Source organism: Strigops habroptila, chromosome 3, assembly GCF_004027225.2.
Source record: "Strigops habroptila isolate Jane chromosome 3, bStrHab1.2.pri, whole genome shotgun sequence".
Lineage (NCBI taxonomy): Eukaryota > Metazoa > Chordata > Aves > Psittaciformes > Psittacidae > Strigops > Strigops habroptila.
The window spans coordinates 73,995,255-74,013,017 of NC_044279.2; the positions used below are offsets into that span (position 1 = coordinate 73,995,255).

At 42.0% G+C, this 17,763-nt stretch overlaps 1 long non-coding RNA gene across 1 annotated transcript; it reads left to right on the plus strand.

The window, feature by feature from the left end:
* Nucleotides 1-1,671: 1,671 nt before the first annotated feature.
* Nucleotides 1,672-17,499, plus strand: LOC115605395. The gene is made up of 3 exons (XR_003990587.1): nucleotides 1,672-1,749; nucleotides 14,735-14,737; nucleotides 17,489-17,499. It is a non-coding gene; the product is annotated as an uncharacterized LOC115605395 (long non-coding RNA).
* Nucleotides 17,500-17,763: the final 264 nt, after the last annotated feature.

Here is a 17,763-nt window from a genome sequence, read left to right on the forward strand (position 1 = left end):
CTATGCTTAGAAGTCTCAAGCAACATAATATTTTGCTGTCATTGTTGGTTTTAGCTTTCTCTCTTTTCCAGCTGTAACACATGCCTAGGACATCTACATTAGGGATCCAGTCCTGGTAAATCCTTGGTGGGCAGTTGGGTACCCTCCTCTAAGCTCATTAAGAGGTAGCCTCACCTTGTTTCGCGCAGTTTTAGTATGTGTTAGCCACTTGAAAAACAGCCCTAGTTTCTGAGCTGAAATATTAATAGTGTTGCCCTACTGCCCTTGCTTTTTGTGGGGGTCAGCTGTGACAAAAGAGGAAGAAACATCATCCAGACATTGAATCATAATCCTGACTCTGGTATGACCTTGACCTGTAACTTCAGCTTGTCCAAAGACAATTCCCAGTTACGCCTGAGACTGAAAATAATAGCTAACCATTCATCACCACACCCTGACAAGAGTACTCATTCTTTTTTCCCTATCCCTTCACTTTCTGCTGCATTTTATCTTTCATCTGCATTTATTAGCCTGTCTCTCTTTGTCTGGGGAAAACAAATTTGCTGAAATCTGTGACTGTAGTGGTAAAATTACAGTGTTTGGTTGCAAGCCAACTTGATGCTGCTTAAATGATAAAAAGTGCTAGGAAAGAAACAACTAGGTTTGTAGCTCCCTTATGTGCATAAGTTTAAAAAGGAGTAGAGCTGCCTTTTTTTTTTTTTCTCTTCTGTGACTTTAAATTGAGCCTGGGACCACAAAACTGATCCCTGCTTATGTTCCAGGCCCGAAGGAAGGAAGGAAGGAAGAACATCCAAAGGCTGCTGTCACTGCCAGAGCAAACCCAAGATTCTGTTTCTGGAAAATGAGATTTTGCTGTATGGCTGGAAGGCCAAACTTGAGGCAACTGCAGCTTTAGATCTTTGCTGAGAATGCCTACCCTGTACTATGTGGTGGAACATAGACATTTCCAAGCTATTTAAGGGTTGGAAGTGGTCCAGCTCTGGTAGCAGAGAGCTCCAGGCAGGCTAATACATGCTGTATGTTGTCTCTGTGCTTGATGTAGGAAATAACTCATGCAGTGGTAAACATGCATTACACAAATATTTATGCAAACTATTTCAAGTGCTTGGGCAGTAATAAATTGCTATCATTTGGTTTGTTAAAGCTTGATAAACAGCCTGGTTTGTTTTGGGTTTTTTTGGGGTTTTTTTTGTCAAGCTAGATAGCAGGTACTGTGGCAAACCAGAAAAATAAACCGAAAGCTCTTCTTACCCATGCTGCCCTACCTTTCTCCTTCCACTGCTAGGCTGCAATGGGATGTTAAACTGCTATTTGGGTGCTCCTTTTTCACATCCAAAGGTTTCATCTTCAGGAGTAGACTGATTTCGTTGGAAGGTTGAAGGATGGGACATGTAGAGTCAAAACGTTATATTAACTGAGCCACACAAAGTGCTTATAACTAGAGAAGGAAATCAGTTCTGGGTCTTGGGAAAACCCCCAAACTGGTATAAAAAAGCTGGATACTTCAAAGACACATATAGTTTGTTGCAGAGTGTTAAGCTATTAGTACTGTAATTTGTCTGTCATGTATTTTTGGATTCTGGAGAGGGACTCTTCATCAGGGACTGTAGCGATAGGACAAGGGGTAATGGATTCAAACTAAAACAGAGGAAGTTCAGGTTAGATATAAGGGAGAAGTTCTCTACTGTGAGGGTGGTGAAAATGCTCCATTCCTGGCAGTGTTCAACGTCAGGTTGGACATAGCCTTGGGTGAGGAATCCCTGCTCATGGCAGGGTGTTGGAACTAGATGATCTTAAGGTCCTTTCCAACCCAAACCATTCTAAGATTCTTTTTATGATGGTTATCCAGGATTATGTCTCTCCATGGGGTCCAGTCAATTGAAATAAATGCTGTATGTAGGACAGAGCATCTCCCTGCTGAAGCAGAGAGTGGAAAGGGAGTCTGTGAAGAAAGCATATGGGATTTTTAGCCTGAATGGGAAAGGTAACCCATTGCCTTTGCAGCAGCCTTATTTTGTTTACTTTTATGCAAAGCACAGTGTGCCCTCCATTAATCTGATAGGCATGGGAGATTTCCATGGAAACAGCAGGACTCCATTTCATTTAAACTCTGATGCCCAATTTCCTTGTCAAGCAGAAATCAATGTGTTGGTAACAGGAGAAGAGTTGAGAGTATCGCTTAGAGAAGTTGCCTCTGGAGCAGTGCAGTGATCTGCTCTATCCCATCACTGTTCGCCTGAGCATGATCCACCACTCCACACTTCTTTCCTTCCTTTCTTCTGTTTAGTCAGTACCGTCCTCAGTTTCACTGCTCACTTTCTCCACCTGACCTCACATGCAATTATTATTCTCCCTGTCTGTGGGTTTATACACAAAGAGACAATTGGCAGTGCCTACATAAGTGCTTCAGCTTTCTGCTCTCTACCCAGAATCGGGAGCATTTGTGTTACTGGGAAGTGTGGATTATCCACTAAAAAAAAAAGTTCTAAAAACTGTGAGAAGCAGCCAGGATTATTTAAAGAGACACTTTATCATAGGCAGTCAGGAAATTAAAAGGGAGGGTCACAAATTCCTTGCAGCACATTATAGCCCTGCTCATTTCTCAGTTTATCTTCACGTTGCTTAAACAACTATCTTTTTTGCCTAAGAAGAACTGATCAAGATCTTTAGCGGTCTTTCTATGGAGCCCACCAGGTAAAGGTATACGTGGTTCTCTGTGTGCTCCAGCCCAACGCGTGGGCAGACTGACAGAACATTGGTCCCACACCTTTCCTCAGCTGTCCACCTCCTACTGAGGCACTGGAACATGACCAGCCCTCTCCACCACTTCTACCCACCTCCAGATATCAAGGTTGAACTTCACTCATGTTTTTCTGTCTCCAAGGTATGCTCCAAAGCTAGAAAGGGCCAAAGAAGGAACAGAGGTAGAACTGTGTTGGTGTAAGAATAGAAAGGGGCTGTGAGACACGTCTGGTGAACACATTGATATTCTACAGGATGAAAAGGTCCCTCTTTTTAGGTGACCTCTGGACTCTGCAAAGGTGATGCCGTACAAAACAGCACCTTCTGGCCTTCAAAGCCTGCGAGACCAAGGTTAATCACTTAGAAGGGCTTCCAAAGTGGTACTGGGTTTTGCTATTCAGAGTGTGAACTTTTTCAGTGATGCAGTTTATCCAGACCTTGTCATCAGCTTTTTCTTTTTCCTTTTTCTGGGCTCTTTCCAGTCTGTAATATATTTTTAAGTGCAGCCATCAGAAGGCAGCATAAGTAATTCAGCAGAAGGAGAGATGTTTTACTGGGAAAACGGACACAGAATGAGAGAGATGTGTTAGGAGGCTAAAAGATCCATCCTAAATTAAAGTAACTCAAGTATAGATGAGTGTAGGACCCTGGAGTCTTGGGTTCTCAGTGCTGGCCTTCAAGCATTGCATATACTCTCGTCTCTTAAACTTGAAGCGAATCTTAGGCTGCAGATAAGGTTTCAAGCTGGTCATAAATTGCTGTCAATGCTTCCCCTTTGGCTAGGATAATGGCACGAGTACACACACCCTAATCTTCCTAAAGGCTTTTTTGAAAAGATGTTTAGTATTTAAAACGTCGTTCATCTTATCTGCATATATGTCATATCTTTCTTTGGCTGCTGGCTAGTGGAACCTCATTCTGACTGCTCTGGCTGCATACCGTGTCAAAAGAAAGAAGTTCTTCTTCTTGCATAGCTAAAACAATGGAGAAGCCAGATCAATTTATCTGTAACATAGTTGCAAAGCAAAAAATTCAGACTCCTAGTTTATTCCTGTCAACTTCACTTCAACATTACAAATTACACTTTCTACCCGGACTGTCAATCAGGAGCCGTAATGCATACAGGAAGGTGATTTCTCCTGATGAACAAACATTTCTAGGGTGGGAGGAAGCATGAGGAACCTGACCAGCTTCACAATCAGACTGCGAAGATTTTACCCAACAAGAAAGTCATCACCTCAAAACGCTGCAGTGCCAAGGGCAGCCAGAAACAGAAGAACAAACTGCAGATAATGCTGAAGAAAATTCCACAGATACCATTGCTAGAGTCCACCTCTGCTTTGCATTCCAGAAGGCCACTGCTTTTTGTTTACTGTGACTGCCTGCAGCACCTCTAGGGAAAGCCAGGGTGATCTTTGCATGCCCTCTGCAATCTCCTTGCCCCACCACTGCCCTGTACAGATCTCTGAGTCTGCTCCCAGCAGTGGCATTTCCTGTGCTGGGGAACGTGCCTCTGAGTATTTTTGTGCCTTTTGATGTACGCCAGTTACATCAAGTTGTACAGAGGGACCATCGTAGCCTTTCAAACGAAATCAGCTAAGCCGTATTCTGTCATGAGTCACGTTTATCTTCCATAGGGGAAGGGGAGGGCTTTATGTGCTGCAATAGGACCCAGTGGGTCTCCAATGTCATTACTGAGAACAGCAGAACCTTTTACTGCTTGCAGGAGTTTTGACAAATACTGCCCCTTTACAATAAAATCTGAGCTATTCATTAATTAATCATTATGATTATAATTTTTTTTTTCATACAGATTTTAATCCAGTTAGAGTAAGGGGACCTAACTCGGATCAGGCCTTTCTGTTCTGGAGGCTGTGCTGGGACAGGTCTGTGCCTAGGAAACTTCGCTTAAAAATCAAAGGCTGTACAGGGAAACTTCCATGTTTTCGTGCTGACAAAAGGTAATATTTTCTCTGACATTTACCTGGCTCAAAATGCAGCTTGAAACAAGCACTGAATTGTCAGGAAACAGTTCGGTGGGTCTCTAGATTAGCAACTGCCGTTGACAGAATTGCTGTCTTTAGTACCAGCATTTTGCTAGCTCTGCATTTCCAAGTAATTTTTGAGCTGGGGCTTTTGTAGGATAGAATAAGTGGCATCTATTAGTTGAGCCATGATCTGGAATATTAAAAGATTTATAAATTCTCTGTCTGATAGGATGGATTTTTGTTTCCCCTGTGATATACCAAGCGATGCTGCTGAATTCAGAAGCATCTCATTTCAATTTGCCAAGAAACTGGTGAGCAGGAGTTACGAGGAAGTGGGATAAGTCGTACCACCTCTTCTGAAAATCAAATATCTTGTTTCTGTTCCCTAGCCACTGAAACTGTGCGGGCTGCTGCCACCACATAACTACCACCCCCAACTTTTTTTTGTGTTTCCTCTGCCTTCCCAGGAAGCCACAAAAGGTAGGCAGATAACCTAAATTATGCAGGATCATCTGACCTGACATCTGGTTAATCTGGTTAAGAAAAGTTATTAGTATTAAACAGGTAGTTCAAGGAAACTGTTGCATGATTTTCTGAATAATGTGCTAGCTTCCTGAAGCTCTCAGAGGAAAGTCACAGAAATCATATTACTTAAACGGAAAATGCTTCAAGGTGTTGTCTTTTTGTGATCTTTTTCTTGTGGAAGTTCTAGCAACAATCTCAGTAAAAGAAGACTTGTGACACTTGATGATGCTTGCTCTTGGTGTATGCACATATGTGTGTGTGCAGATAATCCAGAGATTTTCCTGTTAATGGCAGCTAACTAGTAGACTCTGAACACCTAAGACATCCCTAAGCTAAATGGCCGCTTTCCAGAACCATGCATGCATGAAATTTCTGATTGGGAATGTTGTGTGATTAATCCTGAAAGTATTTCTCTGTACATTTCCGTTTGAATTTTGCATGTAACAAGCTGCATCGTTTTGACACGCACCAGGATGTTTTTGTGTGACCTCTTTTGGCAAAGCACAGATATTGGCTACCAACTGACCATCTGTAATTTAAACAGACTATCTTAATGAACATCAGTATCACCTTTGATCAGAAAGTGACTGGCACCTTGCTATATCTGCCACTCAGATGGAATAAGACGTTCCAGCTGGTGCTGATAATGCTGTGTTGTGCTTATGGCTGGCAGCTAACGGCTCACTTCCAGTGTGTTAGATAAAGCTCATAAAGTTGTTGATTTATTAATAATGTTTTAATTAACCTGATAATTAGATTAATTGTTTTTGTTTATATCAAAGTAAATTAAAATAAATTGGGTTAATATTTATTTTATGTTATACTTTTGCTTAATTATTTGATTTAGCAATTAAAGTGCATGAAATTGAAGAACTGGAGGGCTGGAGGATGAGCTTTTTTCTCTCTCTGGAAATCAGGACCAAGTCTCTGTGGAGTTCTGGAGTAGATAAGATCAAGCAGTTATGAGTCGTAATGACTACAGACGCATCGAGTCATTGCCAGAATACTTGTGACACTCACCTACAGAGATAAAAAGGGCCAGTTTTGTAAAGATGCTTTGGTAGCTAACACTGCATAATGAAATTCAGTCTTATCTTTCAAAACTATGCACACTTTTCTGCATCTTTAGGCATATTTAAGGTGAAACACCTTTAGAACTCCAGACCAAAAAATTTCTAAGAATGTCAGAAAGCCTGGGACAGAAATAATTAGGAGAGAACAGTGTTTCCCAATTACAGAAGGTAAAATGTATCACATTTTCAATGACTCTTTTAATTTTGAAAGGGGAAAAAGTCTTTCAACATTTCCAAATGCAATGGTTTGGCAGCTCTCCCTTTTTTCCTTTCTAGTTTATATCAGTTGCCGAATGGGCTGAATTTTCAAAGTGTTGATACCTGGGGGGAAAAAGAAAGAAGTCTGTTTATATTCTCAGCCAGCTTTGATGCAATCCCACTGGCACAAGCATGCAGGTCTGCTATATTTCAGACTTGTAACTGCCCCCCCGATAATATTATTGGTGTGGGGCTATATATAGATGTATATATGCTAATATAGAGACTGTTTTATATATGTAGATGTGAATGTCTAAAAATACACAGTGATGTGTTCCACAGCCTGCATAAGGGAGATCAAAGAAAGCCCAGAGAAGTGAAGGAGGAACACTTGTTCAGCAACTCCACCATAACATTTGACACTTCCCATCACACCAACGTGCTCACCCTTACCACCCCTCAGCAGTCAGAAACACCACTTTTATCAGGGGCTAGGGTGACCCAAAACACTGGAGAAGCTGATGGGATGCTATAGACAGAGCTTGTGGCAGTGCCGAGAGCAGGGCTTGTTTTCTTGGCTCTGGGTTTGTTTCCTGCCTTCCCAAAGCTGGATAAATGTTATTCCACAACAAAATAATTAAAAAAAACCCAAACAACCCTGCAAGTGGTAAATAAATGTTGCATGACCCTGCAAGTATATGCTCTGCTTGCTTTCCAGATACGTTCTGGTGATTTAGCAGAAATGTTTTGCCAGATGGCTGTAAGGGAATATCACATAATGGTTATGAAAAGTGAATTTTGAGCTCTCTGGAGACCTTCATACTGGAGTTATATTTGCCCAGCACAGGAACAGAAGTACCTCGCCGGTAACCAATCAATATTTCTGTGAGTTCCTCTGTGACACATGTGCACAGTCGCTCCTGCAGCAGCAGAGGAAATAGCTTTGGGGAAAAACAAGTGGACATTTCATCTCCAGCTTTCTCCTTCCTTCTTGTTTGCCCCCGAGGGTAATTAGGGATGGGTGGTGTCCAGTCCTTTGGCTAGTTTTAGACAAAGGAGGAGGTGAAGGAGGGGACTTGCATGTGCGCCTGCACAGTGATCGGGCTGCAGCTGGGGAGGAGTTTGAGCACATCAGGCTGAAGCCCAGGTATGAGTGTAGTCATGCCGAGAGCTCAAGGCCAGCCAAAGGGTCTCAACCTGCAAAGGAGCCAAAGGATTTGGGCCTCCTGGGAGTACCAGGTACCAATGTCCTGGCTTACAGACTGGGCTCCACACAGCAAATACAAGGTGCATCTGTCCTGCAGCTTTGAGTTTGAGAGCTCCCCAGGGTACTGTCCGAGGATAAGCTACACACAGAGCATCTTTTATAGGAAATATTCCAGGAGTGATGTGTGACTGCAAGGAATACTTGGTTGGTTCTCAGACAGCTTGAGAGTATGGAGGAGAGGAGAAATTCTGGTGAGTTATTCATCATAAAACACATTCTCCCTTCCCCCCTGCAACACACACCAGAGTTTATCCAGAAGGTGGCTATTGCATGTGTAAGACAGACAGAGGCTCTAAAGCCTTTCATCAATGCAGGGCTGGCTTATTGAGTCATCCTCATGATGAATGCCTGAAGCCTGCATGAAAGTGCAGTGTGATTACTGCTGAGTAATAGCAGCAGGTGGAGCTTTTCAGCTCCAGCTGGGATGTAAGAGGCGATGATAGTAAATCAATCAGTGTGGAAGAGACCTTTGTTTGGGAGGAAGGGGGAACGTGGAGAAGAGTTTTACCTTGAGCAGCCCCTGAGTTTAGGAAAAGAGAGCTTAAATCAGTTAAAAGTGTTATGGGTGACTGGAGTTAAATTTATTGTTCACTAAAGCTGCACCTGAAAGGAAATATATCTGAGCTCTTTGGAGCAATGTGGTAATGATACCTGAGTAAACAAGGAGGGGATAAAAGCTCTGACAGGGCAAAGGGAAAAAGTGAAAGAGAATTGGGTGTAGATGCTAGAATAACCCCAAGTAATTACAGCAAGGCCAGTCTGCTCATCTTTCCAAGAGCTCTGTGACTTTTTGGAAGGCTGCTTTGGGTGACATGAGCTCTGTCAAGGTGCCCGATAACGTGGAAGGCTGGGCCCTGATTTTATTTCAGTCAGGACAGTATTGGATGTTGCATGCGGTTTTCTGCTTCTTTTATAGAGAACATGCCTTAGCTGCCTGTCTCTGAAAGCTTGCCACAGCATGTGATAAAAAAGGCTTGATTTTCAAGGCTTGGCTGGTACCTTCATGATGAAGTATTGCTCAACCGTGACACATACGGATGTACCAGGGAAGAAAGGCAATTAAACCATTGTAGTTTGGGGCATCGGGAGGGATTTTTATTATATGCGTTAGCTAATCACTGGGTTCAGCCAAAGGAGCAGCTGAAGCCCAGCCTGCAGAGGTCAGTATGTTATCCATACTCCCCTCCAGCCCCACAACCTCTACTAGAGAGAAGGAGTAGAGGAGGGCTTGGACTAGTGGGCTGAAACAACCCCTGAGCTGCTCTACCCTTCACATGCTCTGTTGGAAGAATGGCATGTCCCTGCTTTGCTGTAAACTGACGTACTGTGTGCGGGACAGGGTAGCCTGGAGACTGACAGAAAGCTTGTCAAAGTCAGATACTGGGGTAAAGGATACAAACAAGGGAAGAGGGAAGGAGAGAGACCATGGATAAAGTTGATGCAAAGGACTTATCACTCTTCTGCTTGAAAGTGACAGGTAGTGCCTCTGAAACCTACTTAAAGTTCCTGTGTGTCATAGGGAATATTTTTCCAGAACCTTGAAAGAAATTGGACAATTATATATTTAAAACAGATTCTACTTCTGGTCACCTGTGTTTTAGATGTCTGAGCCGTGCATGTTAGATGATATGTCAGAAAGAAACAGCAAATGGATTATTTATTTCCCTGCACGGAAAAGGCTTGACCAAAAGCAAAGGAAGCAGAGACTCTCCACTGCTCAGTGCTGACTGGAAATGAAGAATTAAGTCCCACTTGTCACTTTGCCTGGCAGTGGGCTGCCTTAAGGAAGGTGGCCCTGTGCATAAAGCACCAGTTTTGGAGCCTAGAGACTTGTGCTTCGATACTGAGTTATGCCACAGGCTATGAATAAGTTCGGGAAAGTTGCTTCAACGCTCTGCATCACTGCTTTTCTGTATGTAAAAGAGAAGAACTGATAACTAACTGCTTCAGAAGGTTATTCCAAGGATAGGCTAGTGCTTCTGAATCACTTCAGTACCTTATGATAAGTTACTATAGAAATTCTTATTATCATATACTTAGTCTTCTGCAAAGGTTAGTACTGGCAAGATGCAGGGAATTTGCCATCAAGAATTAGAATGTTCAAATTTAGGCAAAGCCTACTGAAAAATCAGCCTTGCATCTTGCATTAATTTTTCATTAATTTCCTTTTTTTCTTTTTCTTTTGTTACTAGGGAAAAATAAGAGGTGGGAGAACGAAAAAAGAAAGTCTGTTTTTTCTGCCTACTTCACTGCCTTCTTCACTTGCTCCCCTCTTCACTGCCAGTCTGCTACCTAAAAGAAGATGTGCACAGTGACCTATTTTAGAGCATATATTCTTACTCTGGCGAAGATGCATAAGACAGCAGGAATACAGGAGCTCTTTAAAGTCATTTCAAGCAAGGCATGAAGATGCTTAGAATGGTGCAACTAGTGCATGTGGAGGAAACTAGTTATTAAGCACTAATGTTTCCCTTTCTTTCTAAGCATGTAAATAAGCCAGATAAGCACTAATAAAGAGATAGGTGAGAGAACAGGCCAGATGGAAAAACTGGAGTTGAAATGGTTCTCAGCACAGCTGGCTCTGGCTGACTGGAAAGACTCCTTAGTCTTTGTGCTGACACTGGATGAATGAAAAGGAGCTTTCTTCATAACAAAAATGTGCTATAAAACCCCCAGAAGATTCATGGTAATGACAAAGTTTGAATTGCATGGTCTATCTTAAAGGCAACAGAGATCCTAAATCACTGCCCTTTATCTCCAACATGGCTGAAAGTAGAAAGGCTTATCCTGCCTGGCTACCATTACAGCTCTGGGCCAAGAGGTCTGCAGTGGCAGAGGGAACCTGAGAGTCTCACAGTCTGGCACTCATGTGAAATTCCCCATTGACTACTATCTTCCTGGGAAAAATGAGACCAAAAAGACTCTGATCTTCAGTGCTTTCCTTGATGTGCATCGGAAAAAAAAAAAAAGATATCCTTTACAAGTCTGTGTGTATTTTGTTCCTATATTAATACCCATTGTGGGAATGGATAGAAGAGGATTAACAGTGGCTATGCTCTCTTCAATCTAATCTCCTATTGACTGACAAACATCACATAGGGATGTCTTGGAGGAATTAACACAAATCCTTCTAAAACTCTTCAGTGCCTTCTTCCTTCCCTTTTCCCCTCCCCAATCCCTTCTCTCTGTGTCCCCGGTGTTGAATTTGTAACAGAGGACGTGGCCAAGGAGGATCATGGGTAATCAATTACTATGCAGACTTTTACCATTTGAGATGTGTTATCATGGTCCCACATCCTGAAACACAAACTCGATCTCTCACATTGCAAATGAATTCAAAGTGAAAGATTAAAGAGGCAGAGAAGCACACAGTCTCACCATAGAATTCAATTTAAAAAAAAAAGAAGGAAGCAAAAAATATGAAAGCAGGAACAACAGAGAGAAAGCTGGCTCATCTGTAGCCAAACTTTATCCTTCAGCCTTTCAATAGAGTCAGATCAGCCAGGATAGTTTGGAGTAGCCTCAACCATGGCTGTGTGTAAATGATGGGGGATTTGTAATCTTGAGACGGGGTGGAAGCACCTGCACACAAAGACACTTCTCTCTTTTCTCTATAGCCATCCCAAAAGAATGTCTCAGGACAAAATGGATTGAGTGCAGGTGTATTTATTTGTTGCCCGATCATTCCAGTTCAGCAAAGCACCTCACCAATGGTCAGGACAGGGTGAGCACCAGGTAACTATGAGCATTCAGTGAACCTCATCTTGTGTGGTCATGAGTTTCTGAAGTACAAACTCAGAACTCTGCAGTACTTCTCTAAGGTGAGCCGGTGCTTCTCAGGACTCATGTCCCTGGCTTCAGAGAAGCAGAAGTGTAACTCTTGTAATTCAGGCAATTTCTCAGAATTAAAGTACATGCTTTTTCTGCCTTGTTAGCTTTATTCTCATTGCCCCCTGCCCTCCTATAAGGGTTGAGATTAAGATCTTTCCCACCCTGTTCAGCACTCCTCCAAAAGTGCTGGCACAAAGAATAGCTTTAAATTATGCGAGGCCTTTCCTTCTCCTCTCTCAATGTTTGCCACATTTTTTCCAGAAGTCTTTGTGTTTGATACCAATACAGTAAAGGCATAAAGATTTGGGATGAAAACAGAATTCATTCAGTTTAAAACAGAACCACTCATAGGCATCATCAATATGTAGCCAACCCACTAATAAGAGCCCACTGATCACATTCCCTATTTATATACTCGCTCTCTGGGTCAGTCCCTAGGGCACATTCAAGTCCTGGGTGTGGAAATCAAAAGTCCATGTAAGTTTGAAGGCAGGGAATTAAGCTGAAGCCATCTTTTGGATAAGCTTTTACCAACTCCAGCAAGGGCTTTGACTCCTACCCCGGAAAACCTCTGTCTGCTAGAATCTGCCTGCCATTTCTACCTTTCCCTATAAGAAGCATAAGGAACTGTGGTGAGTCTGCCAAGGAACTGCACTAATTACACAACTGCCAGAAACATACGTGTCCTCATTCTTTAAAATTAAATTGTCATGTAAACCCTACCATTGGGAGCGTTCATGTGTCACAGCCTACAGCGATTGAGGCACCATAGGGAAAGATGACTGCTAGATTTGCTCACTTCTCATTTGTTTGCTCACGGAGAGCTGGTTAAGGAGCCCTTCTAGCAGAGACAGGAGACAGACACATGTAGAAGGCAACAAGGACATGTTGTGGATTTTTTATCAGCCATGGCTCAATTTCAGATTTATTTTAGTGCTGGGATTAATTTGATGCTCATGAAAAGGACAGGCTGTCAGCACTGACGAAAGCCTGCCTGGCAGCTGGGAGGCACTGGGTGAGTTTTATGTATGCAGCAGTTGCCTTCACCCCTTGTTCCTGGTGTGCAGCACCACCTGCCCTGGTCTCTGCCCCACAGCCGTGTGGCCAGCACCAATTCTGACCTCCACACAGGGCAACAGACACATCCATGCAGTGCTATTACCCACATCCATGAAGTGCTCTTACCCAATTCACTGTGCCAACACAGCCTATGAGCTGGGACCAAGTTACAGATATAATAGGGGCATCCCAAAGGAAAGGAAACAAATTGGAGAAGCTAAAAGCTGAGCTACGTTGTTGACTCTTGTTTTAGTTTCCTAACATTTTTAGTAAAGAACTCACTTCACCTTTATTGATGGAGGAGGAGGAAAAGAAATTGAAGGAAAGAATCATACAACCTGGAAATGGAAAGAAACAGTTCTTCTGAGCTGCCAAGGAAGTTCAGCAGTCCCAGTGCCCTTGCCAGGAGTCCCCAGTTTAGTATCTGGCTGAGCTATCAGTCATTGCAGGCAGCATAACACTGTAACCAAAAATATCTTGTTTTGCTGGGGCTCTCACTTAGAAAGTGATGACGACTTTCTGGGACAAGCCCTTCTGAAAGAAGGTGCTGAAGAAAAGCATCTGCATATGTACTGTCTGAACTAGGAAGTTATTTTTGTTTTCTGATTCTGCAGTAAGTAAATATTTCTACACTGTGCAGGGCAAAACATTTTTGTTGACTTTTTGTAAAAGCAATTTCTCATGTAATTCTGTTTCAGAAAGCTTAAAACGCTTCATCATACAGCTCTAAGTTTAGCCATTTTAGAGTGGATTTAAAGAGTTTGCAACCTTTCAAAGCAAACACAGTGCTCAAAATTAGCCTGAAATATTGTACTTCATGTAATCCACTTTGGAAAGCTCATTCATTACTATAAGAAATGGCAGATTGTCACAGCCTCTAGGGGCATATGCAAAATCTTAAACAATGCACATCATGTAATGACAAACAGCCATTCATAGAGACCTCAATCCAAATGTTAGTTCTTATTCCTCACCAGCATTCCCTCAAGGACTCATGCCTGATTTTACTACTTTTATTTGTGAAGAGGGCAGAAAAGATGCCCAGCAACTACCCCTATCAATAGTGATTTATGGATTAGGAACCTGCGAGGAAAGAGTACATGTCCTCACTTCCCTGTCTTCTGCCTGCCTTTCTGGTTCAGCCCCAGTAAGTTAAAAAGAGGAATAGTGTTTTTCCACAATTTTTTGCTGAACTTTCACAAATACTACAGAAGCATGTAGAAGATTATAATCCACTGTGGTTTTATTTAAAAACTGTTGTCAAGCAAGACATGTTTTGTTTAATAGTCTCTTTAGTCAAAAAAACCCATTATCAGTTAAAACATTCGCTGTTTCTGGTAAGTACCTACTTAGGCTGAGATCATGACTGTGGATCTTGGTGGGGGGAAGAGAAGAAAAGGGAGAATATATTTGCCTCAGCAAAGCAGCAGAGAGGAAATTCTACTGCAAAACTCTAGGCATAATCCAGCTTTTCACATCTGCAGTGATGCATCTGAAAAATACAGGGCTAGCAAATGAGTTTCTTTAAAATGAGAGCAATTCATACGCTGGGCCAGATGCAGCCTGATGTGGAGGCACTGGCTGCATGGTAGTGTGACACCCCTCCTCTCTCACGAACAGGAGCACACACATTTCATCAGGCAGCACTAATGAGGAAAACAAGGGCTACATCCCATTTTTATTCTCCCCCTGTGAATCTATTCCCGGGAATACTGATGACCCTCCACAACTCTGAAAGAAACATCATCTGGAAAATGGAAAGAGGAAAAGCATATGGGAATAAAAAGCACATTAAAGAAGGAATTACAAGCTTGAAATACATCAGACCCCTGCCACACTAGTACACAAGGACATGCTGACTGCAAGGCTGTTTTCCTGTGATGGAAACTACAGAGCAATGGAGTTTGGGTTTCTACCTGCTGCTGGATGCATTTCCATTTCAAAAACAATACCCTAGCACTTTGTTTTGCTTTCTCAAGGAGGCCTTCACACACCTGAAATCCTCCCATCATTCCAGAAGTAGAGACAGAAGTAAAAGGGTTGCAGGATAGATGGTTATGTCAATCCAGGCCTGAGCATGCAGATTGATAGTTAAATAGACACAGAACTACAAAATACATAAAGCTGAAAAGCACCTACGGAGAAGATAAGATAGTGATGCATTCCTTTAATTTTCTCCCCTCTTCCTTATACATGTATCCTGATAGTCATATATCACATTCTGATAAAAGCAGGTATGTTAGAAGGATCTTATCCCTATCAAAGCTTGTATTATAAAAATACAACATCCCATGCTGGCTCAATCTATTATTGTCCTGGTTTCAGCTGGAATAGAGTTAACTTCCTTCCTAGTACCTGGTGCAGCACTATGTTTTGGCTTTAGTCTGAGAACAATGCTGACAACACACTGATGTTCTAGTTGTTGCTAAGTAGCGCTTACCCTGATGAAGGACTTTTCAGTTTCCTGGGGCACAAGAAGCCAGGAGGGACCACTGCCAGGACACCTGACCCACACTAGTCAAAGGGATATTCCATACCACAGCACGTTATGCCCAGTGTGGAAACTGGGGAGAGTTGACCATGAGAGCAGACGAGCTGAACATCAGACGGTGGTTGGTGAGCAACTGTATTCTGTATTGTGCATCACTTGTGTTTCTTGGGGTTCATTTCTCCATATTATATTATTATTTACTGTATTTCAGTTACTAAACTGTTCTTATCTCAACCTGCAGGTTTTACTTTTTCTGACTCTCACCCTCATCCCACTGGAAAGGGGCTATGAGTGAGTGAGCACCTGTGTGGCACTAAGTTGCTGGCTGGGCTTAAATCATGACAATCATTCCCCTCAACATATAAAATATTTCACTTCTTGAATACTCAATTGCATGGTTAATTCAGAGACCAGCCTTAAAAAAAACCCCCAAACCCAACAACAGAACCCCAACCAAACAACCAAACAACAACAACAAAAAGAAGAAAATTAGCTTGGAAATTCAAAATACTACAGAGATTCGTGTTGGCATTTTGGAGGAAAAAAATACTCTGAAGTAGGCCATTAGTTTAAGAAAGGCTGGGAATAATGCCACTGGCATGCTGAAAACACGCACATATATGCAGAAACATCATACTGAGACATTCAGTAATTCAACTGCTTTGAAAAGCCTGCTTCTAATTTAAGTTTGAAAAGAAAATGCTTTAAACTAACTTCTGTAAAAAGTTGGAGCCATTCAGATGGGATTATTATTTTTCCTTCACAGATTTTAGACGTCATGTGTCCTGCAGAGATGACTGGAACGTCTGCTGTGACGGATAGGTAAATAACTGTGAAAAGATGCCCCTACACCTCCTCCCTGGCCTCTTATTCTGACTGGTCATGTATCCTCCTGCTCTTTCTTCTGTCTTTTGGCTTTCACACCCATGTTCTTTATTGCCTGGGCAAGGTAGACCCTTCCTTTAAAGTCAGCTTGACACCCCCACCCCCTTGCTGCTGGGCAAGTCAAGGTGGCCATAGTAACTTAGAAATAGCTACCAAGAACACGTTTCAGATGGGGGGGGGGGGGGGGGGGGGGAAGTTACTTTAAAAAAAACAACAACCAACCAACCAAAAAGACAAAAAACCCACAAACTGAAACCACACAGAAACCCACAAAAACCAAACCACAACACAAAAAACCAACAAAACATCACAAATAAAACCAACTGTTTTTAAAGCTAGAAGAACATCTAAAACTGTGATGGTGCCAAGCAACTTTAACACCTTTAAAAATAGTTGAGTGGTCATTTCTCTAGCCTGGACTCCCTGAGACGTCTTGCTATCACATTTTAGATATATTTTTTTGCTGACCGAGGAGTCACAGAGAGCATCCCACAAAGCCAGATGTCTCTTGCTGAAAACTCATCCATCCTATTACATCTGGCAGCACAGATTTCTTTGTATGAAAAGGGTCTACCATTTCACACCTCCTCCTGCAAAGTTATCACCTCCCCGTGGTGTTAAATGCTCGCCTTACAAAATAGCATTACTTCCCTGCCTCAGCAGCCAGTCCAAAACATCAGGGCCTTGCAGGTTATTATTGTCAGGAAAAGAAACCTTTGGATGATGGAGGCCCACGCCTTTGAACACACTTTGAACTACAGTAGGATGCACCACAGTCCTGCTGCTTTAGAGGCAGGAGGGAGCAAACCCTCAGAGTTCATCCGCTCGCTGCTCCAGTGCCATTTGGCTGTGTGCCTTCTCACAGCCCATCCTGTACTCTCACTCTCTTCCCTTTCACCTTTTACGTAGACAGTTTTTGCCTGTTCTTTAAATGCATTTTTTATACCAAGGCATTTTGTTTTCTTGATTTCTGTCTTCTTGAGCTGTTCCTCCCAATTACGCATATGTACCTGTTCTCTAAACAAAGCCTTTCTAACAAAAAAATTCAAGATTGCTCAGCTGCTTTGCATTTTCCCCCACTCCGGATGACAATATGTGCTTGCATTTCTAGTTTGGAGATTGCAATCATTGCCAAAGCTCCCTGCTTCACAAGAAGGTTTAGGGATTCTCTCAAGCAAATAATTAACCAGTTAGACAAAATTTTGGTAGATATAACACCCAATTGTGATAATATTTTCCATTTTAAATTTCCAAGGGATTTAGTCAGCCTAAATAGGTTTCTAATCCCTACGTCTTTCATGATCCTAAATTGAGTTGAATATATATTTGTATGGGGAATTAATGAAACAAAAGGGCCAGCAATTGTATTCTGCTCAAAGCCTAGAAGGAATAATACCCATTTAATGGCACTTTCAAAGTTTCCACACAGGCATGGTTTAGAAATAAAAAAGATTGAAGATTTCTACAGAGAAAATATATTCATTCCACTTTCAAAATTGAGATCAAATGTATTTATAAAGAAACAGGTATTTTATTGTCAGAAAGTTATCTCCACTTTCTCTTTCTGAAAAATTGCAATCTCATTACTTGTTGGTTTTTGTTGTTGTTGTCATCGTTGTTGTTTTTTAAATGGGTGAATTTAATTAAAAATGAAAAATCCTTGGTTTGGTCCAAAAATCACTTTTCATTGGAAAAAGCTTCACA